The following is a 12315-nucleotide window of genomic DNA, read 5'->3' as shown; positions in this document are numbered from 1 at the left end:
GAAATTATTAGCTCTTTGAGAACAGTTTGCCGCATGCTTCTAACAGGTGATCAAGTGATTCCACTGGAGTTGTGGAATTATACCCTTCTCCATGTCCTCCCCTGCCCCAGTGCTCTATGTCTCAGCTTTGGAGATGGGAAGCATCTTCCAAGTAACTTTTTTAATGCAGAGTATCTTTTATTGCACATTATTGTAATGAACTGCAGTAAATATGAAAGCAAATTATTACTTGATTGTGGTTGTGAGCGACTTGGTATTAGGCAGAAGCATTTTATTAAATATAACAACTCTTTCCGAGGAAACGCTGACCTTTACATGTGTTTGGTACAGAAATCAGAGATGAGGCGACTAATTTCATGCCAAAAGAGTCATGTCAAGAACGCCTTCATTGTATGTTATTGTCAGAGTTGCTTCAAAATAAACTCTGCGTGTTGTAGATATTCATCTTATACAGAAATGTTAGGTAATGATTCAAAAGGCCATGTTGTTTGCAAGAGGGTTCCTAAGTTTTCCAACCATAACGATTCTGTGATACCGTCTTGCATGTTTGCCTGAGTGCGTGGGAAGCTCTTTTCTATCTGCCCTGGATTGTGGTTATTTTTATCAATGAAATCTCGACTCAAATGAAGGAAAGAGGGTCCTGTGAGATTCAGTGTATGGCTAAACACTCTCCAGCCCAGATCAGTCAGTGGGGTAAGTTGCTATTTTGGTACGGTTATTTGATGTCTGTCTTTTTCCCTATTCTGAATAATTTTTGTGAAGACGGTATGCCTAGCCTAGAAATCAGTGGTTTTGTATGTATTCTTTTATTTGTGACTTGATACTGTTTTTTTTCTTGTGTACAACCTAAATCAAGTGCTAATATTTCAACAGATACAGAATGACAGTCAAACACTACACACTGGTATGCCTGTGAAGAGGCACTGCCAAAGTTAATTGTGTCTAGTGCAAAAGCTTGGAGTTCTGGCTGATCAAAGCAGGTAGGTATGAAGGTGCTTGCATGGAGAGAAGATAAGGGGACAACTCAATGCAAATAGTTTTACATAAGCAGAACAAAATTAGACATTTCAAATGGCCTTTACTTCAGCTGACTGAAACATTTTTATAATAAAACTTGTGATGGTCTTATTCCAAGCGGTTTGGAAAAAATGACGCAATTTTAATTTAATACTGAAATGTGGGTGAATTGAGGCACTAGTCCAATAAGGAAAGTTAAGTCAGCAAATCTTCAGAAAACATTTAATAAGCTAATTAAAGACAGTATACCACAGTATGGTGGTAGCAGTGCAAGACCATTTAGAATGCTTTTTTCATGTACTGTTAGCACATACTAGGTAAAAATATAAAAATGTAATTCTGATCTAAAACATCACTGGCTGCACATGAGACTTTTTAAACTTGTATCTTGAAGCTGAGAGTCAGACTGTATTACAGAGGTGTATCATGGTGTGCTTGCACATCATTTGCAAGTCATGACTAAATCAGTTTGTCTTCACTGTCAACTGCTCATGTTAGACAATAATAAGCCTCTGTTGCATCACAGACCTGCTAATGCTGAAGAACTAAGACAGCTTACAATAGCATTTGACATCACTTTGTGCCTGAGCAGTAACAGTTACTAGAAAACTCAGTTTTGGTTGTAGAGTTCTTAATGCTTCTGAAAACGAAGAAGGAATCAAGCCTGTTGCTCTGAGCACATTCTAAATTTATTAACTCTAAGAGTAAGGAAGCCCTTTGTAGAAATCAGGGCTTGGTATGGAAAGGAACATAAATGCTCAAATATGAAATACAATTTTTGAGCGCTTTCCAAAGCAAAACTTCGTGAAACGGATGACTTAAAAAATCCCAGGTTATTTGTTTAGCTTTTATTTATCACTGCATCCATATTGCCTTTTCCTAACATTAATCTATTAAATATTTATATTGGAGTAAATATTGCATGAAAGGGGCATTTCTCTGCTGTGTTTGAATTCTCCAGAAATGGCAGACACCATTTCTGGGTCTGAGGGAAGTCATGAAGTATCAAAACTTGGAGAAAAGCCTTGAGCTGTTCTCGTCTGGAAATTCAGATAGAACCTCACTCTACATCCAAAAAACCCACCAAAAAAACCAGAAAACCCACCCAGAGCCCCACAAAATCAAGCATCCAGTCTGATGTGGCTGTTGGAACAGCACTGAAATCATTCCTCCTAATGTTCCTTGTGTGCGGTATTTCAGCTTCCAGGTTCTACAGATAGCCAGTCTAGAAGACTCTGACCAGAGAAGTGTAGGAATTGAGTGAAGATTGAAAACATAGTAAGACAAATAGTGCTTTAAAAAAATTGCATAAGAAATTTCTGTTACCTAATTGTATTTAAATAGAATCAAATTATTTTGAGCAAGCCATGTACCAAGAGGTACAAAGGAAAATAGAAAACCCACTGTTAACATTAAGAAACTACAGGTTTTATTTAATTTTTTCAAAGAAGTTCAAGGTATACAGAAATGCTGTAACCTTTCTCTACTTGGCTTTCTTAAGTAGAATAAAGCAAACAAATAGCCATCATGTGATGTCTTAAAAAAAAAAAACCCAGGTTTTTTTTTTTTAAATATTGGCTAATGCACTCTGCCCAGAAGCATAGAATTTCCCTAAGACTGAAAGAAGGTCTGTTTTTATGACAGAAATGTATGTTAGTGCCAATAAAGTCTGTTAATCTGATTATAATGTAGTTTAGTTAGGCCAAAAAAGGTTTGCTTTCAACTGTACTTGGCATAAAAGCTGACAAGAAATAAAAAGCATATTAATGAAGACATTTAAAAATATTCTTGCAATGTAAACAGTTTTAAAAAGGAAAAATAATTATAATATTGTTTAGCAGACACCCATTTCTTTATTTGTATAAAATTGATGCTCCTATTAATGGGAATTGTTTTTAAAAGGTAGTATTTTCTCTAATCAACCAATCATTCAATTTTATACCTCTAGTGTTTTCCTGTTGTTGTATATGTGCCAAGAAATATTGGCTGTGTTTCTCAAATGTGTGGTGTTGTGATAGCTATATATAGTTTTGGGATTCTGTGTCATGCTGAGTTCAGAAAAGGCAGGGCTTTTTGCCACTCCTAGACTAGGAGTTTATGGAGGGTCTCTCAGGGATTGGTACCTATGCAGTCTTAACTACGTATTGTCTGATAGTGTAGACAATGCTATGACCCTCTGGGTTTTAGTAGGCCTTTAAAGTTGAGCACAAAACATTTCTGGAGAGAGGCCAAATGCTTTTAAAACACCTCCTGGAATTTAGAAAGTCAAGATTGTTGCCATTCTGTTTGTTGGCATATTTATCTTTTAATGACAGGTTGCATGATAATCTTAAAATAACACTTTGACCAGGGTTTTTGCTGCCTATTCTCTCCATCTTGGGACTAAATAACATTATCAGATGTAGCTATTATAACGTTCAATGACTTCTGCCCGTCTCTTCAATCAAGTCTCCTTCTCCTGTTCCCCCCCCCCCCCCCCCTTGAAAAAACCCCTGACCCAGAAATTTTTTGAAAACAACTTTTTTTTTTTTTGTAGTTTCAATAGCTTGGAATTTAAACAGCTTATATCACTCATTTTGATACTTAATATGTGAGTCATGTTGGGGCTAGTTTCTGGGAAAATTATGTTTTACTAAAATTTGTTGTTCTTGTGATGTTTATTTTGAAAAACAGTTCAACTGGATGCTGGTGTGTAGATCCCATGGTGGGTTTGCAGCCTGCACATACGTCTAGAGGTGTAATTAATGGCAGCAGGAGACGACAACTATAAGAGCTGCAAGTGTTCTGCAGGGGTAGTTGCACCTTAGATCTAAAATACTTGCATAATGCTTTAAAATTTCAGTTTGAGGGTTGAGAAGTACTAGACCTGACTGCAGGTAACTTGAATTAGGTGTGGCAATTTGTCCTGTTTTCTATGTTCTTTCATTTGGATCCTGCAGTTGTTGAGCTGCAGTATAAGAAATATGAAAAGTATTGTTGCTTATATTCTGTACCATTAACCAAATATGGAGATTTTTTGCTTGTTTTGCAGATGGTATCCTGTACAGTTTACTCATAATTGTTTGAACTTTCAGTTTCTTGGCTATTGAGCTTCTGGTCACTGATGCAGAAAAATGGAGACCTCTCCTCAGTGACTCATGAATTGGCTGTGGAATGTGCCCTATAGAGAAGGAAGAAAGTAATAAAGAGAGTTTTCCTCCAGGTGTATTTATTAACAGTCAGGCCACTATGGAAACACATTGCAGAGATTCCTCTCTTTGCCCAAAGAAGATGAGGATATTGATTATAGGATTCCTTACCATCTTCCATATGCTCACAAACAGAACTGCTGGTGCTTTCCTGGCTTCATCTCTATCTGTAGATCACCAGTGTGTTTTTCTCGTGTCATCATGGCCATAATTTCTTTCTGCTGCAGCCCAAAGGATCCCATCAGAGCCTGCCCTTGAGGTAAATCAACAAACTACAGTACAGTGACTGAGAAGAGCTGCTGGTTATTGAGCTGCTTAAGCTGACTTAACATCCCTTCTAGGTAGTACAAATCACTTCTGGTGATGGATATGAGGCAGCAAAAGAACTTTACCCAAATCCTTCTTATAGGAATTTTGGGATCTTTGGATGGTCTTTTCTGGACTTCTTTTTCATTCTGTAGAATCTTTGTAAGGGCAGTGGAGTACTTATTAACATTTCTTATCTCAATATGCAGAAAGATTTTGTTGCTTCAGCCTGAAATACATATCTCTGTGTAGGAATCGATCAGGCTAGGGTTTTTGATAGCTAGAACACAAAAATTACCAACCTTATTTATACTTTACAGTTCAAGACAAGTCTGCTCAAGGGAAGAATTCTATATGAAAGGATAAAAATAAAAAATAGTTCTTCCTTGGTTGTAAAAGGCGAGATACTGTGGTCTTGATGAAAGAAGAAGAATTTAACATCAAGTCATTCCTAACAGCTTGTTTCAGATTGATCTTCCAGAAATTGTTCAGCTGTTTCTGTGAGAACACCAATGGACAAAATCCTCAGAATGCCTTTTATTTTCCCCTTAAATTTCACTTTGGATCTTTGTGTCTTCTGCTGAAGAAGAGACATGAATCAAATTAAGACCAAGTATTCCTCTCTCCTATGCTCCTGAAGCTGCAATAGGTGATGTCAGACTGTTTAGTCATTGAAGGTGATCTGGAGTTTTTTCCATTGAATAGGGTCTTTCATGTGAAAGACCATTTCTTATAGAGGCCCTAGACAGATTCCTGTTTGAAAGGACCCTGCAATAAGCTGTGTCATGCTGCTTTGTCTGGGCTGATCTGCTTTGATACCTTCTGTTGTTTTCAATATCTTGATACCTTCTGGTATCAAGATATTGAAAACAATTCTGGAAAAGAATATTGACTTAGAAAGTCAGTAGTGTTTGTAGGCTTCAATGCATGTCCTGACAAGAAGCTTGTAGTGCTGTGTATGGCATTGTTGTTTTGAATGATAACTAGTATTAGAGCAACTTGCAATGCCTTGAATCTCAGGAACTTATCAAATTATCTGGTTAAAAAACCCCTTCTATTCACAAGGCAGTCTTTAAGAAGAAATAATTCTTTTACTGCTACTGTCCTTTTATATTTTTCTTAGCCAGCAGATACAGAGCAGTAGACACTTGTATTGAACACATTCTGTTTATTGTATTTTATCTTCTTTCGTCTTTCTTCTGTCTCCTTTACTGGAAGAGGAGAGTACAAACATCAGCCTGGAGACATCTCTTGGCCAAGTGCATTTATATTTGTGTTCATCACTTACTTTCTGAATTGGAAGAAACAAGAACATGCATGTGGGATGAAAAGACTGAGCCTCACTCTCTAATCTTTGAAAGTTGGTCTGAAATAATGAGACCATGTTTTGTCCAGTTGAAAGGTATAGGAACATATATTGATCTCAAGCTGATGAAAAGTAATGAAATTACAGTAAAAGAGAACCCTATTTTTGTGAACCACTCTTTCTATTTAGACTACCAACTCTTAGCTTGAGATACTGTAACTATATTCAGGAACAAAGAAGCAGAGTATCCTTCTGCATGCTCAAGCACTTTCCCTAGAAAGAACTTGCTGATTTTTCTGTTTTAATTACTTTAGAGTATCAGGGTTTGTCCTTGATGGCTTTATCTGTCACTTGTTTAAAAAACAAAAATGTTTCCTGTATGCTACTCTAACTGCAAAATTGCTGTGGTTTTAATTATAAAACCTTTCCCCTCACCCAATTTTCTTGTATTATTTTGAGCACAACGAACGAAAGCAAGCTTTTTTCAGCAGCAGAAAGCTTGTAATTGAAGAGCATGTGAGGTATCTAACCATATGAAGCTATTTTGTTTAGGTGTGTGCTCTAGAGGAGAGGATGAAGAAACACCACCAATTGCCCCAAAATGAATTAAGTGAAATCCTTCAAACATAGTTAGTAATGTACCTCCTTGGTTAACTGTTGGATCATGCTCTACCTGATGTCTTAAGAGCAAAGAAGAGCCTGTCTGGTAAAGTGGTGGTGCCTCAAGTGCCTCAGCACAATGACTGCCCCACAGGCAAATGCCTGGCACTGCTGTTGTGCAGAAGGTATTGCAGTGGATAATAACCAGTAAATGCATATGTAAGCAGCTGTCCCTGTAGCTGTTGGAAGTCCAGTGATTTCTGGTTCTGTTTTGTTGTATGTGGGCTCCATGCTACTTATAAAATTTCACAGGAGACTTAACCAGCTTTCAGGATTTGTGAAGAAGAAAATTTCAGCTCTCTTACACGTTACTTTTGTTTATTGCTCATAATTCACAACTCCTAGGGAATTTGGGTTTTCAGGAATAAGAGGAGTATTTTAGAAATCCAGAAATATGATGCAGGAATTTGAGTAGGTTCTTGTCTTCCACAGCAATCGTAATCTGCCTAGGTTAGATCAAAGGTTGTCACAACAGCATTAAGCTGCTATTAGTGTTCAATCAGTCTGATTTTGGCAAATAAAGTAGAATACTTGAGATTGGACTAAGACCTTTACAGAGGAGTTGGGGGAGGTGTTAGGAAGTCATTGGTGAGGGAAACATTCAGGTAAGTATGACCATTTCTTCTTAAAAGAAATTATGGGGAGTTGTTCACTGCATTGCAATAGATGCCATTTTTAATTCACTTGAGAAAAAGTGAACAGAGGAGAGATTTGGATTATTTTTCCAAGAAATGAGCACTTAAATTTCCCCCTCCCCCCCACTTACATCTACTTGTAACAAACTGAGAGAACTTTCTGGACAAAACATCTTATGATTGATCTCATCTGTTGCTAGATGTCTTAATAGTCTTGAAAGTTCGCAGTTCAACACTTTGGGGTTGGTTTTTTTTGGCATCAGAGCATGAAAAAACTGCATGTACTAGTACTCATCTCTTGTCATCCTCCCCTATTGCAGTGACTATGTGTATGTCTCTGTGTGGCAGAAAATGAGGGAATACAGATCATTATTCAAGAAGTTACCAACTAGCACTTTTCCTTCCCCTCCAGTCTTTCTGCCTCCCTATCCTGGAAGTATGGAGTCCCTGCCTCAGCCTACGGCTTCATTCTTTTTCCAGCTGCCCACAAAAGTAAAGAACCAGTGTGAGAGTTTGAAGAAAGAATCCGCTCAGAGGACTGAGTCTCAAGCAAAAGCTCCAGGTTGCAGACTCAGAAAGAAACTTCCTTTGGGGAAGGATCTGCTTCCAGGATTTGCTCGTCTCTTTTTCCTTGGGCAAACAGTTCTTGAAGCAAACAACAGGGTTGCAGGTAGGTAGGGCCCCTTTGAACTGCCATCTGCTGAGGTGTGAAGGATGACTTTATGCTGTTTATGCATTTTTTTGGTTGATGTTGTCTTCCACCTCTCTAAGCTGAGAGAGGGAAAGAGTGTGAACATTGTAAAGAAAAAGTGTTGGGGAGAGAGAGAGGAGAAAAATGTTCTGGGCACTTGGAAAGAATGCTTCTGTGTAAGCTTCCTGTCCATGGGTCATATTTGTACTTCAGTTCTGTGAAGCACTTATGATGTTCTTGGTGTGACCCTTCTCTAGACGGGAAACTAAGTCAAGAGCAGAAACTGGTGGCTGGAGCCAAGATAAGGCCAGTGATTGTGTATGGCCCATAGCCACACAGTTTTCATCTCCTCCCTGTCTCTTTGCACTCCTGCTAGGTTTCAATGTGCACTAAGGCAGAGATCATCAAATGGGTTTGAAATCTGACGTGATTCCCAGCACTGAAAAAGTTCCCCTGTTCTAAACACATAAATATGTTTCTTCCTTTAGAAGAGCCTGTGGCTGCTGGGTTTGTAAAGTCCTGTTCTTTTGTCCATGTGAAGGAAATAGACTGGAATACTCTGATTAAGGGGATGTGCTGCTAACCCACAATATCAGCAATCCCTCAGGCTCAGAGAAAGGGAATCAGCTCAGGTAAATTCTGCCTTTCTCGCTTCATGCTGTGCAGAGCAACAGCCTCTTCCTTGCAAACATCGGTAGCCCGCAGTCAGACCTTTCTTTTTCCAGCTATATCATTGCTGGCACAGGAAGTTTATTCTAAATTCCTTTTTGATTTTTAGCAAAAGAAATCACTTGAAAACTGGCAATGAAATTCTAAGGAGATTTTACTAGTTCCTCTTTCATGCTGAGTTGAAGTCATTTGGAACTATGTTACATGCATTATTACTTTGGTGCATCTTGTGACTCTCTCTCCCTCTTCATTCCCTCCAAATTGCTTCAGGACACCTTCTAACCTTTATACTGCATCACAAGCCTTCAGCAGAAGATCTTATGTTGCTGGAAGATGACTGGGTTTGGATCTTGGCCTTCCCTAAGCAGGATCTCCTGGCAAAAAAAATGGGATTGGGAAAGAAATGGCTCCTTTTTCCATCACACAGAACCACCCTAGAAATGGAGGCCTAGGCAGAAAAGTACTTGTAATGCATTGTTCTTTAGGAAATGTGTTTGGCCTCCCACGGTCCTTTTGTTACAATGTCATATAGATATCCTTTATTAAATCTAAACCTGGCATCTTCCTATCTGAAGATCAAGTCAATAAATCCAAGATTAAGAGTTTACAGGTCTAATAATGTGGTTGGGTCTTGCTGTCCCTTGCATAGGAGAGATGCCATGTGAATCTGTGAAACAGGGTTCTGCTGTGGTTCAGACTGTTATATTTGTAAAGCCTTTTCCACTTATATTAAAATTATTAGAAACAATATTAATAAAGGTTCTTGTGAAAATGGTATTTAGACTTCTACCTTGCTGGATTTACTTAAAAATAAATTTGAGCCAAAATGTCACAATGGATAATATGGGAAGTAGTGTACCTTTTGAGGTTTCCTGTGGCTTTGTGTCACAAAGAAGTGTGTTGGAACTGTTGAGAGCTATAAAAATGGAAATCTTAGATTTTTCTTTAAGAGTGAGGAGTTGTTTGTTAGAAAGCAGAAAGCTTTTAATCGTTCCCCCTAAGGGATTCTGTAGTCAAACTTAATTGAATGTCTAGCAAGATCTCAAATAAAAACCTTCTGTTTGGCAGTAGCGAACAGCACACACATGCCTGTGCACTTGTGTTGTTCTCACTATAGGAAATTAGTTTTGAAGAATAGGACTTAGTTCTAATGTTCAGATTAGGAAAGGGGAAGGTTTTGTTCTGAAGCTGAGTGTGAGAATAGGAGGCAGGAAGGTGTACCAGACTGGCAGTAGGTGAAGAGCACTTTCATTTTTCTGTTTTCTACTTCTGGCAGTTGAAGTAAACTAGCCAGATGCTTATACTTGAATCCAATTAATTTCTTTAATAAGTTGCCACAAAACATTGTTTTTTAACTGATACTTAGATTTTTTGTTAAATTCACCAGCTTATTAAATTACTCAATAGTCTTAACATAGCCCTGAGGCTACTGCTTCATGGCAGTTGTCACTTACTATTCTGGAATGCACTGCAGTCCTAGTACATTCTAAAAATAATTGTTCAGATGGTGCTGTTTAAGTACATACTTATGTAGTGAGCCATTTTCACTGGACTTTCTGAAATTGACTTTCTGTTGGATGGCTTTTTAATATCTTATTTTGCTGTGATTATCAAACTTGTTTGTCTTGATGCTTCTGTGGTTATTGAGTAAAGTGCTGAATTTATAACCTAGTATTTTTAGAGATCTGATAGTCATGTGCCTGTGTTAAACTATGCAAGCACAGTAACATTTGTTAACTTTGAAGTTTAAAAATAAATCAGTTTGTATCAAATTCAGTCCTATTATAATATGTGGAAATATGTATGTGGTGAACTTAAAGTTGAGTAGTTGTTACAGATATAGACATGAATTGTGTACTGAACAGAAGTAATCTAGACCTTAACAGCTGAAGATCTGTGGGTCTCAGAAATTAATTCTAACATCTGTGACTAGAGTTTTGTGCCAGCAGTGCTTTTAGTTGAAAACACCTGGTTTTCAAATTTCTAGTCCATTTAAGGTCTGATATCCTTTGTGCCGTAATAGGTATACTTACACTTGCCTCAGCCACAGTTTTTGGTCATTTTGTTCTGTAGTAGGTAAATTTAGGACTGTCAAATACTTTTGAAACAGGCACTGAGAACTGTTTATGTTACTGTCTCAAGTTCTTAAAATGGCTTTACTCCTCCCTATCACAATTAGGAAACCAAACCACCGAAACAAAAGCAAAAACCAAACTAAAAACCTGTTACAGTTCGACAGTTGTTATTTTGATATTTGTCTACCTCCGTAGTGTTAGCATGTTTCTGTCATGCTCTGAGTTTTACAGTTGGACTCCTGGGTTCTTGATACATCCTTAGAACAATAACTCATGCCTTTGTGTTACTAAATAATAAAAATACCTGAAAAAAAATTATTCTTGTTTATATTGTACTTGCCATGAGTGTATGTATTGAGTGTATTCTGACAAACTATGGAATGCCAGGAAATGTGGAAAACCACTTTTTTATTTCAGAGGTTTTTAATGCCTGGTACTAACAATTTCGAAAAACAGGCATATGATGGTCCTATTTTTTCTCTTTCTATTCTCTTAAAGATTTCTTTGAGCATTTGAGCTGCCTAACTCACTTCACGTAATCCTTTCTGTCTTCTTGACCAGATACCAGCTCCTCCTAATTGTTTCATAGCCAGTTAATAAAATCATGGCTTTTGACACTGTTTTGCCTGTCCCAGAAGAGCTGTCTTGTTTAACTTGAAAGTTTTGCTTTCTCCTTTTCACCTTCTGTCCACCCTTTGTGGCTTATGCTGCAGCTCTTTCTCTATTACAGGATGCTTTGAGAAAATACCCTGTAATGATCAGCAAATTTGGGGGAAATTCTTGCTGATGTTGCTACTTCAACCAGAGCTAAACTGGTCATTTGTGCTAGAGTCAGTTTGGTTTCAGGAAGGGAGATGTATAAAAAAGTGTTATTTTTGTAAACCAGAAAATTATTTTGATTTTATAAACAAGAAAGTGGGACTAAAGAGCATAGGTCCTCGGGTGTTTGTATCCCTTTGCTTTACACTGAGGAGGTGGGTAACAAAACATGAACAATTTCATGTGATTTTCTGAAAGCCAGACTTGTTCCTTCAGCAGTGGTGTTATTTAAGTTGGATTTCATTCTTTCAGTCCAGTTTGCAGGATATGGGGATTTGAGCAGGTAACAGTGTCAAAAATATTTTTCATATCTTTTTTAAATTGAGGAAAGTAGGCTTATACCTTGGTTTATCAGACATGAAAGCATCCCTGAGTTTTGAAAGAATGAATGTGATTTAGGGGTAAGTTTAGAAAATGTGTTCTTAACTGAAAGCTGGGAAAAGGCATTTTCTGAAAGCAGTGGTGACTAATGGTTGAACCATTCCAGTTTGTTTGTTGCATGGACTTTGAGAAGAATTGGCGGCTGCACGGCTCCTAGGACAGGTCCGTAAGTTGATGTCAGCAACGTGAGGTGAGTTGGTGGGTTGTTGCAGGAATTGCTCTGTTTTACTATTTAACTTGAGTTGTCAGTTTAAATACCATATTAAGTTTGTGGTTGTTTTGCTGATGACAGTGACACTTCCGTGATCACTTGCTAATTTTTTAAGAATATAAATTTACTGTTCTCCTGAACTCTTCTGTATTGTATTGTTTTGTTTCCCTGGTTGCTCTCACATGAGTGGCTTTGCTTTCTCCCCGGTAGAAAGCGATGTTTCTTATTTTTTCCGTGTACTGAAGAAGTGGAGGTCAGGAAAATGTGTGGGTTTTAGTCTGGTGTTAAACAGTAAGTGAAGAAATTGCACCTTGCACAGATGGGTGTCACTTTCATGGGGGTAAGATAAAATATTAT

The 12315-nt window shown here is 37.8% G+C and overlaps 1 protein-coding gene and 1 long non-coding RNA gene across 3 annotated transcripts in view; both read left to right on the top strand.

Moving 5' to 3' along the window:
- Positions 1-12315, top strand: part of TSC22D1 (TSC22 domain family member 1) — a 91388-nt gene that overhangs the window by 29961 nt on the left and 49112 nt on the right. The window lies entirely within an intron of this gene.
- LOC121337351 lies at positions 3640-10942 on the top strand. Its single transcript, XR_005952886.1, has 3 exons — positions 3640-4464; positions 7525-7782; positions 8743-10942. It is a non-coding gene; the product is annotated as an uncharacterized LOC121337351 (long non-coding RNA).

The sequence above is a fragment of the Onychostruthus taczanowskii genome, unplaced genomic scaffold (assembly GCF_017590055.1).
Source record: "Onychostruthus taczanowskii isolate IOZ18803 unplaced genomic scaffold, ASM1759005v1 scaffold26, whole genome shotgun sequence".
NCBI lineage: Eukaryota > Metazoa > Chordata > Aves > Passeriformes > Passeridae > Onychostruthus > Onychostruthus taczanowskii.
The sequence above is the reverse complement of the archived record's forward strand: the minus strand, read 5'-3'. Positions and strand labels throughout refer to the sequence as shown.